At 41.9% G+C, this 20,608-nt stretch overlaps 1 long non-coding RNA gene across 1 annotated transcript; it reads right to left on the minus strand.

The window, feature by feature from the left end:
• Positions 1-1,832: 1,832 nt before the first annotated feature.
• LOC307185856 lies at positions 1,833-11,724 on the minus strand. Its single transcript, XR_013828188.1, has 3 exons — positions 11,585-11,724; positions 4,134-4,246; positions 1,833-1,910 (listed from the first exon to the last, which is right to left on the minus strand). It is a non-coding gene; the product is annotated as an uncharacterized lncRNA (long non-coding RNA).
• Positions 11,725-20,608: the final 8,884 nt, after the last annotated feature.

The raw sequence follows: 20,608 nt of genomic DNA on the forward strand, positions 1-20,608 counted from the left end.
TCCTCTGAAAATGAGGAAGTTGGTCTAGAAACATTTGATAATCATACGTTCCCTTCAGATTCTGACAGTCCAATGTGCAGATGTGAGAAAATACAAAAAGCTGACCCTGTAAGCAAATGTTAAGCGTACAACTCACACTGGGCTGCCTCCCGCTTCCCTAGAGGAGACAGGCTGGGTAGTAAATTATGTTCTGTGATTACTCTCAACAATGGGTAAACCAGGCTACAACTAATGCCAAATTCAAACTGTATTTATTTATGTAATTGTATACTTAAAATAATATCGAGAAAAAGGAATCATACACAGAGACACTCAAAACCAAGTAAGCAATGTGAAGGACGTATTATAAAGAATGAGGCAGTAGAGCAGGAGGGTTGAAAAAATAAGCTTTGGATCAGGACAGTCCTGGGGTCAAAGCCCTTCTCTGCCACTCACTCACAGTGTGGGCCTTAGGTAAGTTTCCCAGCCTCCCGGAGCCTCAGTTTCCCCATCTATAAAAATGAGGGAGGGTAATACATCTACACCATAGGTCTTTGTGAGGGTTACACACAATATGGTCCAGAGGGCCTGGGGATGGGGTGGTGAAGGTGGTGGGGATGATGTAAATGGGATTATATTAAAAGGCTTTCGGTTGACAATAAAATCGTAAATAGCAACTGCAAGTTAACTATTTTCTCTCACTTATCGTATTAACCCAAGATGTTTCCTGGTGTCTGTGCAGCTTGAATTCCCTAGATCATCACACCTTCCTCAAGACAGAGTCACATCTTTTTATTCTCCAACATGCCTGGTTCATGGGCACAGAAGGAGTGTAAGTCAGTCTGTGTGGGAATTAGAACACTCTCTTTGCTCTATCTCTAAGCGTTCGACTTCAGATTTTCACAGAGCACCACAGCTGGCCACAGAGAAGAGGGAAAGAAGGTCTGTCTAGTGGGATGCCTACTGTGTGCTATAAAACTATAGAACTAGGGAGGGGGAATTAAAAAGGGAGATTGGGATTGACATATACACACTACTATATATAAAAGATAACTAATGGGAACCTACTGTATAGCACAGGGAACTCTATTCGGTGCTCTGTAATGACCTATATGGGAATGGAGTCTAGAAGAGAGAGGGTATATGTATACGTATACCTGATTCACTTTACTGTACAGAGGAAACTAACACAACATTGTAAATCAACTATACTTCAATAAAAAAAATTTTTTTTAAATCTATAGAACTATAGGCTCTAGATCTGTCTTGAATACTCTGGTAACCGCTTACCGCATGTGGCTCTTTAAATTCAGATTAATTAAAAGCAAACACAATTAAAAACACACTTCCTCACACTAACCACATTTCAAATGCTCAATAGCCACCTGTGGTGAGTGGCTACTCTACTGAACAGTACAGATAGAGAATATTTTCATCATTGCAGAGAGTTCTACTGGATGGCGCTGCTCTAGGACCCTACAGACAGTCCCTGGAAGCTGAAGAAAGAGAACTTGAGAGTCAGGGCCTTCTGACCACTACATTAGTCCAGACATGATCAGGATGGGGTGTTGGAGTTAAATAGTGAGACGGCAGAAATAGAAAAGGTCATAAAGGACGAAGAGTCAGTATTCAGGGACCATTTGGATTTGGGGAGAAAGAAAAAGGGCGGTGTGGTTGCCAGTCTCTAAGATGACCCCCTTCCCACAGTGATCCTCACCTCCTGGTATTCATGCCTTGGTGAGTCCCTCTCACATTGGAACTGACCTGTGACCAGTGGGACATGGTGGAAGTGATGGTGTGTGACTTCCAAGGCGAGGTCCTAAGGACGATGTAGCTTCCTGCTCTCTTGGTTTGCCCAGTCTGTGGGAAGCCAGCCACGATGCTGTGAGGCTTTCCAGAAGTCCTGTGGGGTGGTCCACAGGGGAATGAACCTGTGAGACATAATAAGTGCTTATTGTGGTTTTTAGCCACTAAATTTTGGGGTGATTTACTATGTAGCAATAGAGGAGGCATCAGGTTACTTTGTGATTTTGAGCTTGGGTGATGGTGGAGCTAATGAACCATTTTCCTTCCTTTCAAAACATAATAATCCATATAAGCAAGCCACTTTGTGATACAATCCTATGTGAAATTCAAAGAAACAACTGTCCAGCGACTGAAAAGTAGATAAACACTATTTTATCTCTCACAATAGTCTCTCCTGAATGTGCCATAGGGGGATTACTTTCAAAATACACACTTAGCTAAATCTGTTTAAAATCTGATTTCCCCATCTTATCCTCAATATTGCCTTAATATTAAATTAGTTCCAAAATTTATCTTCAGGATCATGTAAAAAAAAAAAAATGCTACCATAAGCTCAAGCCAAGTAGGCTTTTGCCATTCCCTTCTTTGATTAAAGTTTTACTATGTGGATCTATATTAACCTCTGTCTTTTCAGGGTCCCACCTTCTCATCAATTGCATTCTGTACAACAAAAGGGAACCCAAGAGCCATCCTGAAAGCAAAGAATCCTCTGTGAGAGGGAAAGAATGGGGAAGAGAGAGTGAGAATGTCCATGTTACAAGTACAAACAAGCAAACAAATTCCCTGCAATTTTTTTTTTTTTCATTGGTATGCTCAGCAAAGAAACCCGTCTCAGGAGGCTGCCTGGCTCAGGCGAGTCCACTTACTGTCAGTGTGACACTGAGCATGTCGGGGAGCATTTCTCTCTCTCAGTCTCCTCATCTGCGAAATCATAACATCCATTTGCTAGCTTGTGAAAGGGTTAAGTGATCTCAAACATGGAAAGCGACTCACATAGTGCCAGCCACATTGGAAAAGCGTTCAACAGCTATTAAAGTTTATTATATCTAGATTACGGGAAATTTATTATACAAAGGATAACTGACTTCAGATACTAGTACTTGAGTATCCCTCCTAAAACATGCTTTGCTTGTCTCTTTTGATATTTTGAGACAGCTTCTTCTATCATTGTTAGGACAACGAGGTGGCCATGATGTTGGTGTGACATTGAACAACATCCATCACCTCTGGACACAGAAGCCATAAGCACTTTAATTCTGATTTATAGCATATCATATGTGACAGACAACTCTTACAACCAAATCATTTTTATATCTTTCTGCACACTTGTTTCTGATTCTGAACAGTTGACCCCTGAATAGTTGGGGGGTTAGGGGGCACCAACCCTCTGCCCAGTGGAAAACTGTGTATTACCTTACAGTCAGCCCTCCGTATCCAGGGGAACACATCCACGGGTTCAACCAACCATGGAATGTGCAGTATCGTAGTACATATTTATTGAAAAAAACCCACCTGTAAGTGATCTGCACAGTTCAAACCCGTGTTACTGTTCAAAGATCAATTGTACATATAATAAAGCTCATTATACTATAACTGCTGAATCTCAATATCTACTATGAGCATTTAATTCAACTCCACAACTATTTTTTGAGCCCCTACTATGTGCCACAATTCTAGGTACTTTGGCTGCATCAATGTACAAAAAGTCAAAGATACCTGGCCCCATGAAGCTTACGTTCTAGTGGGAGGATACAAAAAATAAACAATAAACATAGCATATAAGTAAATTATACAGGATATTAACAAGTGATAATTACAATGAAAAAAAGGAAAAGCAGAGTAAGATGGATGAGAAGTGAGGCAGTGGGTGGAAGTTTGCTATTTAATAAGGCTGTCAGCATAGCCTCATAGAGAAGGTAAGATTTGCACAAAACCTTGAAGAAGTTGGCTAAGTGTTCCAAGCAAAGAGAACAGTTAGTGCAAAGGCCCTGGGGCAGCAGTGTGCCTGCATATTCAAGGAACAGCAAGGAGGCCAGTGTATTTGGAGAAGAGTGAGGGTCAAAGGGCAGATGATGTGGGGCCTTTTTGGGCATTGCAAAGACTTTAGCTCTTACCCTGAGGGAAAAGCAAACCACTGGGGAATTTGAGCAGAAGACTGACATAATCTGACATATTTTAAAAGTATCCCTTTGGCTGTAGAGCATTGTGAATAACTGTAGGAGGAGAGGGTGGAAGCAGGGATCCCATGTAGGAGGCTGTTGTAATACTCCAGGTAGAGGTGATGAGAGCTTGGCAGGATGGCAGCAGTGGAGGTGGTGAGAAGTGGTCAGATAATACAAAGATTTTACCTTTCTCAGTAGTATTTCAATTCAATTCATGCCTCAATAAAATGCTTTAAAACGTCTTCTGAGGTTGACGGATGTGAGTATACTCATTTGCTCTCCAGTTTTGTAGCTTTCCCCTAGATTAAAAAAAAATTTTTTTTAATTCTCAGAAAGAAAAACAGCTGACAAACAACTTTTTGATACTCTAGGAACAAATTTATGATATATTGCACATTTCCAAAATGCTCACACACTATGAAGTCATTCCTATCCAACTGGAAAAAACCACACTTAAACACACACAATGATTGCGAGTTATGCCTCAAATCTTCAGTCCTGGATCAGAGAAAAAACCAAGAGCTCTCCCTAGCACCTCTCAAAGCTCCCTCTCATTCCCACCATAAAAGCGTGCAACCACCATAGACAGTGTGGTTAAAGAGTAGCTGGAGAAAACTAGGGAGGCCATCATGATATGACGTGAAAACGGATCCTGAAGATAAACTTCACATTTCAAACTGGATTAGCTATTTCTTCTTAGTAGTTTTCTCTACCTTCAATAAAAGGAATAAAAGGACGGCGAGACCCTCCTTCCATTGTAACTCCTTCTCCCAATCAAGTTTAGTCTCCTTAAGGTCACAGAGCCACCTTGCTAGGCAAACCTTCTCTGCTAGAATTGTTCAGACTGTATATGATAGGCATATAGAAATAAAAATATACAGATGGATTGTAAGGAAGTTATATTAATATGGACCAAGGATAAATAGTTTTGGCCATAATTTCTGAGGGCAGTGGTGGTCTGATCCATCCAAAGACAAATTCATCTAGAGATAAATCTCTTTTCGCACGGAGCAGTAAGGCAGATGAAAGTGTGACCTGGAGATGAAGCCTTATGAAAATGAGTCCTGAGTTGGGAAAGGAAGTTTCCCTAGATTTCTGGGTTCTCTAGAGTAGTCCAATGCTTCTTCGTTTCAGAGCCATTAGGGGCTTCCTTTCAGAAGCTTTGGCTATGTATCTTTAGCTATTTTTTGGAGATGCTTCATACACAACCATCCAGTTCATATTCCAAGCCAGAGACCTGGAAACCTTCCATCATTTCCTTCCCTTCGTCCGTGTATCGGTCAGGGTTCCATGGGAGAAGAACAGCTACGGACATTATGGACTGAGGAACTGATTGTAGGAATCAGACCTCACACAACTACGGGAAAAGCTAGGGAAGTAAACGACTGAAAACAAACTGTACATTTCAATTTGAATTAGCTATTTCCAGAGAAAAATACTAACCAGCTGCTAGCGTGGAACTATGAGGGCTGATGCTCAAGTCCATGGAAGGCTCTTGGCTCTTTATGGCAACTGCCTCCGGCTACTCCAGTAAGCTATCCAGTGGCGTCACTTTTGGTCAGGAGGGCTGGCAGTCAGGAAGGAAAGTTGAACACACTTGGGGAAGAGTGAGGGAAAACTAGAATCACAAGGATAAACTAGAACCTACAAGGAAACATGGGAACTCATGTCTGTCTCTCCCTGCACCTAACTCTGATGACCAGCAGGAAAAGCTGGAACCACAGGTCTGAGCTGTTCATGTGCCCAGCCCAGCACTCGCGGAGGCTGTGGGTCAGCTGCTGCCCAGGGGAGCCAGAAGATCAGTGGCAACAGGGTGGCTGCTGTCTCACTTCCACCTTACAAATGACACCAAAATGCCTGTGTGGCTATTCCCGACCCAGAACTGTACAAAGAAGGGAATTCTGGGAAATGCTGACTCCAAGCTAAGCGAAGTAGACAGAGTACAAAACCAACACACTCCTTACATATCTATCAGTTTTAATTCTTACAGAATTCTTAAATATGTCCCTTCCTTTCCTTTTCTCCCACCACTGCTCTAGTGCAGATTCCTGGCCTTTCTCTCCTGGCCTATCAGCACAGCAGAGACACAAAACATTTGATCAGTTTCAGGGTCCTGGTTTTAGGGTCCTGGTACTTCAGAAACCACCCGCTATGACAAGAGCTCTGCGCACCTAGCTCTTTGAGGTGCCAAGAGATCTCTGGAATACCTTTCAGTTTGTTTGGCGTCATCATTATTGGCCAGTATTACTGTCAGCACCCTCTCTCCCTGCTGACATGTTCACCAGCACTGTGTATGTGTACACTCTAGTACTCAGAATGTGCATGGGCCAGAAAGGAGAGGAGGAGTAGATAATACCAGCAGCTAGCATTTACGGTGGTAGGTATTTTCTTATATATATTATTTCCTATCCTCACAACATGTTTCAGTTAATACCTCCATTGTATAAAAAAGAAAACAGGTTCTTAGCAGCTGAGTCACCCAAAGTTAAACTATTAGCAAGTAGCTGAGCTTAGATTTAGACCCAGGGCTGTTTGTTCTTGAAGCAGATGCTCTTTCTATTGTACCAGAGAGCCTAGGGCAGCCTTGTCCCCCCACCCCGGGCTGCCCCTCCTCTTGGGTTTTCACAACCCCAAATAAAGATAAAATGTAGGTTATCTTTTTGGGGTTGGCTTCCCATCAGACTGGACTGGATTCCATTTGTAGACTCTAGTTGTAGGGTAGGTGCCCAGCACAAGTGCCTCCATAAGCCAGACAAGTACGGCAAATACATGAAGAGGCAGGGGGCTGGGATGGATAAGGAGTGGTGGGGACTACAGCAAACTGGGGAGATACCCTGTCAAAGGGGCACAGGAGCTAATCAACTCCAGCCAGTGATTGCCTGGCTGGAATTCAGACCCCGGGTTACATAAAAGAAGTTGTGGCACCTCCTAGTTTTAAATGTCAACTCAATATTTTTGCCAAATGTGACCCCAACAATATTTTTAAGATGCCACGTGAGCTAAACAGAACTCTGACCAGAGGCACCTAAGGACAGCTAACGTGCAGCCTCCACTCTGGAGACCTCGTGCTGAAATCTTCACATTTATGTGTGTCATCCCGGGCTCCTCCAAAAGTTGATCCAAATACTATGGAGGAGTGGGGAGCGTCACAGGTCAACCCATGGTTGCTTTGGCTGCTTCGGAGTCCAAGATATATGTATACATATAGCTGATTCACTTTGTTATACAGCAGAAACTGACACACCATTGTAAAGCAATTATACTCCAATAAAAATGTTAAAAAAAGAATTAAAAAAAATTTTAATTAAAAAAAATAAATGTCATGTTTTAATTTGGGCATCTCAGAATCCCAACTGACTAGATAAAGGATGGCTAAGTAAAGATTATGGCTATAATTAAAGTGCATGATTCCAAGACATTCCTGCCTTCCCTATCAAAGGCTTAAGGTCTGTGGTGAAGGAACCAGGTCCACAGAGTTCACATTGGCAAGCATTTTAATACATAAGCAAGTAAATTCATGAAACCGAGTGCACTGGTGGCTGGGGCTGGCCCTGCTGCAGCAGGCAAAGGGTGAGAGCCTGGACACAGCAGGCAAAGCACAGTGCAGGCCATCACAGCTCGGGGAGGGCTTCTGCCTCCAGGGCTCTCCAACTTCGTGACCCCATTCTTAACTCATCTTGTTCCTTCAGGAGGTCAGGAGAGGTTGAATGCATATTATGAAACTTCTTTTTTCCACTTTGTGAGAAAAAAATTATACAATTTGAGGTGATGCTCGTATGGTGGATGTGCAGTTTTCACATCATAAAACGCAGGTGCTAAGTGAGCCTGGTGTGTGCAGCACTCCTACGCAGAAACCAGCAGTGAGAGAACCCCCGGAATCTGTTACCTGGGTACATTTCGCAGTTTTAGAGGGCAGGAAGGGAGGACAGAGAGGATCCTGGATGCGCAGGGTGGCGGGCTCCCCTTATGGATTCCACTTAATGGAGGTTTCAGAGCCCTGCTGATGTTTTGGAAAAGACACCATGATTTTACTTAATATGATATTGTTCTTCCAAGATTTTTTAAAAAAAATTTTTCAAACTGATTTTTTTTTCTCATCTTTATTGGAGTATAATTGCTTTACAATGGTGTGTTAGTTTCTGCTTTATAACAAAGTGAATCAGCTATACATATACATATATCCCCATATCTCCTCCCTCTTGCGTCTCCCTCCCTCCCACCCTCCCTATCCCACCCCTCTAGGTGGTCACAAAGCACCCAGCTGATCTCCCTGTGCTATGCGGCTTTTAACAAACTCCCTTTTCCCAACTCCTAGCTCCAGCTCCAGTGAAAAAGATTTTTAAAAAATCAATTAAGGTTAAGTTTTCTCATCAGAAAAATGAGGAGCTTAGACTTAATCTTGAGTCAGGAATGTTTTTAAGGATGTAATGAAAACTACAGGCCATTCTCTGTAAAAATGCGTATGCCTTCAAAGACTCAAACACTGTCAAACTCTTCCCTAGGGCAGTAGTTCTCAACGTGCCAGTCCATCAGAATCACCTGGAGAGCTTAAACAATGCCTGGGCCCCACCCCAGAACGATTAAATCAGTATGGATCACAGTAGGGCTTGGGTATGGTACAATGTTAAAACCACTTCAGGTGATTCTAATGAACAGGATGGGCTGAGGATTACAGCCCTGGGGCACTAAGCGAAGACAACAAGAAAACAAGTTTAAGAGAAAAGAAAACCAAGCAATAAAAAGCCTCTAAAATACCCAGCTAGCAGGATATACTATAGAAGGTATAAGATGATGAGAAAAGAAGACAAGATGTCAAATGACTGGCTCCTCATTGCTAATCCCAGATTATTCTTGCTTCCTCCACCCTAAAAACAAAACACCTGCTTTGAACTGTAGGCTACAAGGCCCATACCTCCAGCTAGTCTCCTAGTTTCAGTGTTTACACTCCCCCTCCACCCAGGTCCCTTCCCTCATTCCTTGAAATTTTAACTCTTAGTTAACTGTCACTCACCTCCTACAACGTTGCTCCTGACAATTCTTGGTGATTTAAGTTATTGACATCAATTCCTTGACCTCATCTGCCTCTCACTTCTACGGTCACATTCTACTAGTGGAACCAGGCAGGACTGGGGCCCTCCCAAGGTACAAAGCCTTTCTATATCCCCTGTTTCTTGTTTGTAGGAAAAAGGCCTCAGCCTCTTAGACCTTCCCTGAGTTCCAAAGGGCAGATTCAAACAGTTACTAATCAGGGAAGGGAGGAATGCAGAAACAAGGGAGAATCAGTCAAGAAACAATAGTGCAGCGATAAAGCAGTCCTGGTTCCTCCTCAAGGGATGTACATAATAACATATCTCTGAGTTCTTCTACAGAAACTAAGGCCCACACCCGGGTGGAGAAGGGTAACTTCAGGCTGAATACAAGCCTGTGGACCCCAGACTGGTTGGAACCAGACAGCTCATGATTGAGATTACTGGAACACCACCCTGTTACCTCACCACCAACCAATCAGAGGAAGGTCACAGACCCTGTAGACATCCCAGCAAATGTTGCGTATAAAACCTCTTCCCTGAAAACCACTGGGGAGTTCGGGTTTTTTGAGTAAGAGCTGCCTGTTCTCCTTGCTTGCTCTGCTCTGCAATAAACTTTCTCTGCTCCAAACTCCGACGTTTAGGTTTGTTTGGCCTCACTGTGCATTGGGCACATGAACTTGGGTTTGACAACACTAGCCCTTGTCATTATCAGTCATTTCAATCCCTTTATAACCTCAGTTGCAAGCATCCCACCCTCTGACCCCCGTCTTCTATCTTTCCGGCTTATTCTCTCTAGTGCCCCAACTCCAAACAATCCTTCACTTCACCACTTACAACTTATTGCTCTTACTAACTTTGGATTGTCCCTTGCTCAAGCCTTTTGTCATCACTTCCCTCATTATTCATCATTATTATTGCCCACTTTCTCATTTCATTGTCTTCATCTACCAAAAGTACAACCGTGGTTAAATCCACCTCTTCACCTTCTCCGTGCTCATATGCACACAACTGAGCTTGGCTGGAGAAACACATGCATCCATACCAACTACCCTCACTAACAATGCATGACTAACCACCGTAAGTGGGCCAGAGGGTTATCTGAGAACCTCACTAAATTCCCTAGTCCTTTCACTACCTCCACTCCCATATGATTATTTCACATCTTATCTTTTCTTCCAATACCTCCTTCCCCATCTGCACTCTCAGCTAATGACCTTGCTTCCATTTCTCTCAGAAAAAATGGAATCAATCAGAGGAGAGCTTCTTCGTGCCCCCACCACCATATCTACCCACCTGGCTGCATCTGTGTCCATATTCTCAGCCTCCCCTCCTGTTGTCCTGGAAGAACAGACTGTGCTCCTATCTAAGGGCAAGTCCTCCACACGTGCTCTGGATTCCACCTCCACTTGGTCACTCAAGGACACCGCTGCAGCCATTCTGCCCCTTCTCTGTTATCGTCCATGTTCTCATTTCTAGTGAATCATTTACACTAGCATAAGAACAGACTATTATTTTTCCCGTCTTAAAAACAGTTTTGACTGTTCACCCCTCTCTACCTACTGCTTCATTTCTCTGCTACGCTTTACAGCAAAACTCTCTGAATAATGATCTCTTCCTACTGACTCTATTTTCTTTCCTTCCATTCTCTCTCTAACCCCACTATTCCCTGAGTTTTTGTTCTCCTAAATCAGCTACTTCCACATTGCTCTATCCAGGTCAATGTGAAGTCTACATCTCACTTCCTCTATCAGCATTTCATTGGGTCCATCATTCTCTTTCTTTACTTGGCTGCCTCTCTCTTGGGTTTTCGCCCTTGTCAGTGACCATTTCACGTCAGTTTCCTTTGCTGATTGCTCCTCCTCATCAGGGCGAACTTTAAACTTTTGAGGTGTTTACACTTTGTGACTTAATTCTCATACCTTCTCTTTTCTTCATCTACACTAACTCCCTTGGTGGTCTCAACCAGCTTCTCAGTGTTAAACACCATATGCATGCTGATCACACCAAATGTAGATTCCAGCCCTGAGTGCTCTCCCAAACTCCAGACTTATGTCCGCTGCCTGACGTTTTCTTCCAGCAGATATTCTCATGGCTTAACTTCCTTACTCCTTCATTCATAGGGCTTTCTTTGTGAACGTGGTGAAAAATAACTCCTGCTCTCAGACCCCACATTCCCTATCTTCCTCTGCTTTTTCTCTCCTAAGCAATCCTCCGTGTCCGACTTACCTTACAGTTTACCTTATTATCTGTTCATTATCTGACTCCACCACCAGAATATAAGCGCTATAAAGGCTGGGATTCTTGGTCTATCTGCCTGGCACAAACTGTGTATTCAATAAACATTTCTCGACTGAATGAATGATCTAAAACTTTAGATTCTGAAAATCAGTGGGAGAAAACATAGAAAGTACCCTTCTTCCACACTAGATCACTAACAAAGAGAACTTTAATGGTATTCTATAGACTCTCCTCATTTGCCTTTGTGTGGTGGCAGCTGAAGTTAGACCACTGAGAGTCAGTAACTAAAAGGAAACCTGGGTGGGGGAGCTCGTTCTGTTCAGCGGCACCCCTTGGGAGGGATGCTCCACAACTGTGTTGGGGATGTACCTTCACGAGTTAGACCAGAGTTCCCAGGGTCAATCCTGTACGACTCGTCCCATGTGATGCTCCAAGAGGAAGGGTCTCCATGGTTACGTGCACACTGCTGGAAAGTCACAGATGCAACAGCATATTAAACAGTCAGCAAGTCCTGCAATCAAGAAGCCTGGCTTAATGCTTTTCCCATGCCTATTTAATCACAGAAAGCTTTTGTTTGCAACTCCTTACTATTTACTTGAAATGCATTTTTAGAAACTCCACATTAGAGTAGGATGAAGTACACTACAGGCAAGTATGTAAAGCAGAACCTGCAGGGATAACTCTCCTCTTCATGCATTCAGCCAACCCACTCCAGCTACTTTTGTGAGAAAAGACTAAGGTTTGAGTAGTTAAGGGAAGGAAGGAAGGAAGGAGGGAAAAGAAGGAAGGAAGGAACGAAGGAAGGAGGGAAGGAAGGGAGGGAGCGGGGGAAAAAAGACCAGGGAGGGGCTTCCCTGGTGGCGCAATGGTTGAGCGTCTGTCTGCCGATGCAGGGGACACGGGTTTGTGCCCCGGTCCGGGAAGATCCCACATGCCGCGGAGCGGCTGGGCCCATGAGCCATGGCCGCTGAGCCTGCGTATCTGGAGCCTGTGCTCCGCAACGGGCGAGGCCACGGCAGTGAAAGGCCCGCGTACCGCAAAAAAAAAAAAAAAAAAAAAAAGACCAGGGAGTTGTCGTAGTTCAAGCTGAGTATAGTGAGCATTGGAGTACTGGTCAAAAGAAAAACACCCATCAGGCTGCATCGTTAGAAGAATGACTTATTAAGGCTGGAGTTTGAGTTTGTTTGGCTGTTATTACAGTTATAAGAGATTTTGGTTACTCCTTGGGGGTCACTGTGGTTAGTGCAGTGAGACAGGTGAGGGTAAATCATATCATTTGGTGCCGACTTCTCATTTATAGGCAACCTCTTGTTACAGTGAATAGCAAGGATAAACTTGGAAGGAGACAGGAGTCTTAATTTGACACATACATCTTGAAGAGCCTGTGGAAAGAGCGAGGGACTCTGCTGTTATCTGCAGTGGTGAGGAAGGATGAGTTTATTGACTGAGTACACTTATGTCTGAAACCCTCAAGGTTTTCCCCACACTTGTGCTGGAAGCCTCCTCTGGTTCCTCTACACAGCACCTCCTGAGTCATTTCCTACCCACCTGTCACTGTAACTTGTGTGTGTGTGTGTGTGTGTGTGTGTGTGTGTGGCAGAGTGCAGAGCCTGGGAACTGTCCCAATTTACCACAGCTGGGACAGCACTGTCACCACATTTAAAAGCAGATGTGGCAAAGAGCTGCAGGGTCTAGAGAAAAACGGGGAACAAAACGATAGTACTATTGGAAACTAGGTCCTGTAGGAAAATATTAAACAAGTTTGGTTAACAAGTTAGAGAGAAGCAGACCACACAGTGTCTTCAAATATTTAAGGGTATGAGCCATTGTGTTTCTGTGGCAGAATTTGGAGACATAAACTAAATTAGAAAGTATATTTGCCAATTTTAAGAGGATTTTTTTAGATCCTAAAGTTCAGGTCTAAATGAATGTCCTATGAGACAACTTAACAACTTGGAGGACTTACAGGTCATTATAACTGTGGTTTTGCAAACTAGTTGGAACCAGCTCCTTGATGGCTACCCTCTGCCCTCTCCAGCTGGTTTCTACGCACCAGGACAGCCGGCTGTTATGAAGTGGGAACTCCATCTTTCACACTGTCCTAGGTGTTAGCATCCCCAAGCATGTCACTTAACTGCATAATTCAATGCTTCAGTCTTACCTTAGTAGAGATAAATTCACCCTACCTTTTATTTTTTTAATCTACCTTAGAAGGACTTTGCTAACTGATTTCTGAAAGAGCAAAGCAAAAGCTCATGAAGAGAACTTGATCAAGATTTCACCCAGTCTTCAATACTCCTTAAAATGCCTGCCAGGTTTCTTTCTGTTCTTTGTCTAAAGTGTTCATGTTCCGAGCACACGGGGCTCTTGGGGACCTCCATAAGACACTGTTTGGAACATAGGGAAGTCTTTCAGTTGCTCTGGCTGCTGGCAAGTATATTTGTGGTGACCGCTTTTCTGAAGACCCAGACTGAGCCATGCAAGGAAGTATAAAACAAAACAGAACGTTTCAGACATGATTTTATCATTTGATTAGAAACTAGCAACTTATTTCTGGATTTTGTACTGCTTTTCAAGACATTTCCTGTGACTAAAACAAGAAAAAACGATATATATACATATTAGTATTATATACTATATATATAATACATATATGCTGTATACACATTCAGTCACTAATACGTATATATGTATGTATTCATGAGTATATATACATATTAGTGAACGAACAGTAAAACAATGAAGCTGACTATTAGACAAGTTTATAAGCTAGAAAATTCCTTAAAATAATATTTGCCGAGTACGGTAGATTATAGTTATGGCCCCAATTTTTCATGCCTCCCTCTACCCATATTCTTCCATGTTTACTTTGGGCTTGGCCACTTTACTTGCTTTAGCTAATGACTTGACCCAAGCAGAGACTTGGAAAAAGACTTGCTGTTTCCACTTTTTCTCTTGGACCCTGGCAACCACCATCAGAATATGCCTAGGCTGGAGCGATGTGAGAGCCAAGTAAAACAGAACTTAGTTGTCTGGGCCAAGGCCAACCCCCCATTGATCACAGACAAATGAGTGAGCCTAGCCAAGATCAGCAGAGCTATTAAGCCATCCCATAAGCTCATGAGAAATAATAAATGGTGGTTGTTTTTAGCCACTATGCTTTGAGATTGCTGGTCATCCAGCAATGGCTAACTGTACACTGTACTCCTTGGGTGCTTCAGGAATTCATCTGCTTGAGGGATTACTTCTTAAGAATCTCCAGGGGCTGCTTTTAGGAGCATGTTGAGGTGTCAGTACAGATTCCAATTATCTGATTCAGGATAAACTGCTTGCCACCTGACCCTTCCCTAGAAAGATCAAAAATGTCTTAGGGGTATTACAATAGTGTTAGGAGATAGAGGGCGGTAACTTTGTCAAGGCCTACCAAATGAATGCCCTTATTTACTACAGATAAGTGACCCAGAGGGTGTTTTAACTGGCTGAGTGGCAAGTGTGGATAAACTATTCAGTGTTAGTAAGATGACTGATGCTAGGTAGATGGCTGCTCTTGGCTTTCTGGAGATATGGAATCACATTGACTAAATAATAATAACAATAATAATGACTAACGATTATTGAGCACTTACTCCAGATACGGTCCTACGTGCTTTATGTGCCTTATATCATTTAATTCTTATCGTAACTCTAAGAACTGGCTACTAGGTACTATCATCTCCATTTTACAAAGGAACAAGCTGAGGCTCAGAGACATTCCCCATGGCCAAATTGCTCTTAAATCACAGAGCCAGGATTCAAACTCAAGCACCTGACTCCAAAGCCCACACTCTTGACCTCTGTACTATATAATCAAAATACATATTTTTTAGGGGGAAAAAAGGCATTGAGTCTAACTCCTTTATTTGGCAGATGGACAATGAAGAACAGAGTCTTGGTATAGAGATTCTCTGACTAACATGGATTGAAGGAACTCTCCCCACTCTTGGTCCAAATCACCAAAAGCTGAACGAAACCCAAACTGTTTCTGTGAGGCTTCATCTAGATGAGTTTCCACGTTTAGGTGTGCCTTTTGTGTATTGCGAAATGGTGCCCAGGAAGGGGCTGAAGCATGCCCCACTCACCTCCTCAAGCCCTGTGCCCAGGGCTTCATCTTCTGAGAGGAAGAGACACTTTTGCAAATAATTCTTTTGCACACAGAGGGGGCTGGGGTTTTTTTTTTGTTTTTGTTTTTCATTTCTACAAAAGTACCATATGTGCTAGGAAGTCCCTGCTAAAACATTTGCCCAATAAAGTTGTGCCCAATAAAACACAGCTAAAGACCATCCCAGTTTTTCACACATGGAAAAACAAGAGGAGAAAGCGTGACTAGTTGGTGCTCAATAAATACTTGCTGAATGAATTTTAAATGAACAAAGATGCACTCATTATACACAGACACATAAGGATCAAAGTGCATGGGACATGCAAATTCATAACTGAAGACCGAAGCCATGGCATCAAGCCATTCATGAGAAATGATTGATATAATCTAATTTTGCACATTCTATAAAAGTTAAAAAAAAACCAGTATATGCACTTATTTCCTGAGACGTCATAAGCGAGGCTTTCATGAAATTCACACTCAAAGAAAGTTTAGAGCCATATTTATTTATCTGAATTTATTCCCCAGCAGCCCTTCTCTTCTAGAATGAAAGAAACGAATCACTCTTGTCAGACTAGCTGGCTTGCATTACAAATTTTAATGTTTCACCAGAAACTGAAGCAAGCTGGTTCCCTCCTCCATTCTCACATCCTCCCCAACCGTGGCCCACACCTTTGCTGACTGCAGCATCTGAACTGAGTACCCATGAAGGCCACTCTTTTTCTCTCTGCCTCTAATAAGCCGGTCTAACAATTGTGGTGAGTAATTTCTTTACCACTTCTGTTGTGAACAAATGCTAATAATGCTGCATGATACAGATGGAGCACGGCTACTGAAAAAGAAACTACATAAATTATTTTTTAAAGTTATCATCAAAAGAAATGCTTTTCTGCAGGAAATTCGTTTTAACTGCTCAAGGCATTTGCCTAGGTTTCTGCTCCAGTGACCACTTCTTTGTTGATTAACAAATACTTCTGTTTCACGAATGGAAACAGTTTGTCTTATCTAGGGAACAACTGCTGGCTTTTTTCTGTGGATGTAACTGTAGGGAAGTCACCATCTGTCTTCTAGAACCTGAGTTATCTGTTTTTGTGATACTAGGTAAACAGACTGTGGGTGGTCTCCTCCCATTTTGGTGTCCACTAAGTCTCATTCTTCTGTTTGCAAGAATCAGGGTCGAGCTAGTGATTGGTTTTCTGCTATATCCAATTGTATTTCTTGTATTGGGTTGGCCAAAAAGTTCATTTGTAAAAACCCAAACGAACTTTTTGGCCAACCCAATACAGGCCAATAATCAGTTGATGAATTCATTCATTCATTCATTTAATCAATCAACCAATCATTCATATGTTCAGGAGACAAATATTTATTAAGTGCCTTTCTGTGCCAGGCACTGTGCTGGACCATGAAAAGACAGCAGTGAGCAAGATAGTCACATGGGTTCTCTACACTCCACTGTGGCAGAAGGCAGTTATCAGAGGTTCTCCTGCCTCAAAAGGGGAAAAAATTACCACGAATTTAAGCCAATATTATCAAGATGAATTCTAATGCAAAGCTTAATAAAGGAATCCCACTAGCATATTAATGGCTAAAGTTCTTATTCCATAATTCCCCCAATTAATTTTCTTCTGGTAGATGAATTCATATATAATTAATATTGTTGTAACTTCTGTATCTTACTAGTGTCTTACACTAATGTAGGTTTTACTAACCTTTCCCAAATTCATATAAGTCCAGATTACTTTTACTGAAGCATCAGTCATGAGACGATAATAGTACTTGCACATGGTTTTAGTTACTATCAAGATCTCAAAGCCAAAAACCATTTCGTGAGCAAAGACTATACGTCTAACCTGTGCTAATCATCTTAGAATTATGACACAGGTCACCAGCAGTAAATGTGCTAAAGAAATTATGGAAAGAAAACTCAGTGCAAGTGTAAAACAAACCTCAAATGCACATTTGTCTGATCATATTTAGTGTCATTTTCACACGTAAAGACCAGCATGCTTTCATTTCCTCAATCATGTGTATAATTAAGGTTTGCTTTGTATCTTCGTAGAGCAGTGACCTGATAGCATCTAGGAGGATACCAAATACACACAGCCTCAATAAATGTTTTCTGATGATGTAATGTTTCCTATTTATTGTTTTAAATAGCAAGCCACTTTATCTTTCAGACTGGAACATTCTTACAGTAATTGCTGAATAATGAATTTAAGAATCCTCAATTTAGAGATTAAAAAAAATTCCTTGAAAGCAGTTTTGTCACCTTGCCTCCTAATTTTCAGAATACTGTTTAAACTACCAGTGACTAAGCTGTAGGAAAAATCTCACCGTGGTATTATGTAAAGGAAAATGTGGGTGGAGGGAATGAGGTCTGATTTGTATCCATCGCATGATTTGGACAGTCAGAGACAGAGGAAAAAGGAAATCTCTGCTCTCCCCAGGTAGGGATATGAGGTTGCTTAGAATTCCACTTTTGGGGAAGTCCACTATCAAGGTGATGTAAATTCTCAAGTAGCAAATTGACTCAGCATGTTCCTAAGCCACAGACCTCTTAGGTGACGTGTGATAAATTCACGTCATTCGCCTAGTTGCTCTCACTAGGTGACAGGGAAACTGTATTTTCCCCACCTCACGCTCACACAAAGTGGACGTCTACTGAGTTCTCCTGTTGGTTTTGTTCTTATTCACTTTTCTAACAATCAAGACATTCTGTCCCTGATCATAGTTATTAATTTTAATTCTCTTCACCTTCCCTCCATGATGTTCCAGTGAACTTACAGTAAAAAATCGTAGACGATCCTCCATTGCCTAAATGCTTTTCCTATTTCTCGAGTAGTCAGGAAAACTGCTTTACACATGATAAATCTGTTTAGAAATCAACTGGAATCATCAAAGCTCTAACTGCAATATTCCCCCATGCTTACTTCTATTTACAAATAAATTTAATATCCGAGGTGGTAGCCACCACCATGACATTTTAAAAGTATGATCCACAAGACAGTTTTTTTGACCCCGGAAAAAAAGCAGGGAACTAACATTTAATGGGTCCCTGCTATGTGCAAAGACAGTTTTGATGGACTTACCTAAGTTATAACCTTTAAAGGCAAAAAACCTTCTCATTATCTTATTCATTAATAGATAATTTTTACTGTGAATAATGAAGTTAGAGAGGGCAGAGTTTATAGAAAATATACAGAAATGTAAGACTTAGTCTTCTTTTTTTCCGACAAGTTATGCATAATTTCATATTATGGCTGTGATATATTGCCACCCTCATCATGGTTCCCATATCAAAACTTTTATTCTCAGCACTAACAGGCATCATCCTAGCCCATCTTATTACCTAGTCAGTAGCAATCTTGATGTTTAGCAGTAGCCATCACATCACCTCTTATAAGTGCCCCTTTGGACAAGTTTCTTAAACTCTCTGTGCCTCAGTTTTCTCATCTGTAAAATGTATAACAATAGCAGTTACCTCATAAATGTGAGGGTAGGTGGCTAATTGGACTTTATTAACCGTAAGTTGCCATTGATTATAAAGGGCAGCCTGGCTTCCAAGACATAAATATACAAATATGTTGTCCAAGAATTGATTTAATACAGTAATAACTAAAAGATAGAATAGGGACAAAAATCATCAGAATAATGCCTGGCACATAGTGTGCGCCCAATAAATTGTTAACTGTAATATCTATGAGCAACCAATTAACCACAGTGCAAAAGTGGGCTTTCCATGCCCTCTGTGGACCATGGCATGGCTTCCTTATCCAAGGCAGAACACCTGGGCACAGGTAGGTGATACCACCACCCTGGGCTCTACAAATAGGGAACACCATCAGTCACTTTTAAACTGTTTCTTTTTTTTCCCTAGTGGGTAAACCTTTTTTCAAACTAAATCTCACACAGGACGCAATGTATAAAACAAATAAAAGAAGATTTTCTCTGATTGAAGCAGGGGTGGAGAGGCACAAAGCCCTGCCTACTTTCCCTCCCCTTCACCTGCAGGGAAGCCCCCCCAAGGAGTCCTTTCAGAGCAGCAATATCACTTCCTTGTCGTAGCTGAGATAACGAGTCTCTAAAGCTCCTATGGATGTTTGTGAATCACACAAAACCCTGTCAAATTTCACCTTATTGAAATGTCACTTTATTTGTGGCATTTCACCGAATGCCACCTTAGTGGCATTACTTAGTGCCCAACACATGCACTGCACAGAACGTATTTTCAATGTACTTTTCTCATCTTCCTCCACTTGGGTCTTCAAACTCCTTCCAATCTGTCACATGTGACGGAGACCATCCTTCCATCTCAATCAAGTCACCTCAGGACCCTCCCCAGATGTAGTTTAATGCTCTTAGAGGACACAGCGTGAAGGATGTCACACTTTTGTTCCACATAAAGCTTTCTGCTATCAAGGACTTTTAATTCTAATGTCTTTTTCTTGAGTCCCTCTTTGAGCTCTTTCTCAGGAGGACTCCAACCAATAATAAGTGAAATTTAATAAACTATTATTGTGTGTTGTTATGAGTTTATGAGAAACATACATGGTGTGAGGATTTGAACAAAAAACAAACTAGGATGAAAGAAAACAAAGCCAGGGAGAGAGAAGAAAAGAGGAGGAGAAACTGGGAGTGAATGAGCAACAAAAGAGAAAAGGGGAAGAGAGAGATCCAGAGAGAAAGCCAGGAGGAGATCAAAGGAGGGAGAGGTGGACACTCAAAACTTTTCTAGGTATTGTGGTTCACTTGGATTGTGGGCTGCTGGGGTCATTGTTCTTCATAATTACTGAGGACCTTCTCTAGACACCTTAATCCTTACATTTCTAAGGTCTCCATCCTAAACGTTGACCTGTATCGCTAAATACTAGAGAAATGCAAATCAAAACTACCATAAGGTATCACCTCACACCAGTCAGAATGGCCATCGCCAAAACATCTACAAACAATGCTGGAGAGGATGTGGAGAAAAGGGAACCCTCCTACACTGTTGGTGGGAATGTAAACTGGTACAACCATTATGGAGAACAGTATGGAGGTTCCTTAAAAAACTAAAAATAGAGCTACCATATGATCCAGCAATCCCACTCCTGGGCATATATCTGGAGAAAGCCATAATTCAAAAAGATACATGCACCCCAATGTTCATTGCAGCACTATTTACAATAGCGAGGACATGGGAGCAACCTAAATCTCCATCAACAGAGGAATGGATAAAGAAGATGTGGTACATATATACAATGGGATATTAC

The sequence above is a fragment of the Stenella coeruleoalba genome, assembly GCF_951394435.1.
Source record: "Stenella coeruleoalba genome assembly, chromosome: 4".
Lineage (NCBI taxonomy): Eukaryota > Metazoa > Chordata > Mammalia > Artiodactyla > Delphinidae > Stenella > Stenella coeruleoalba.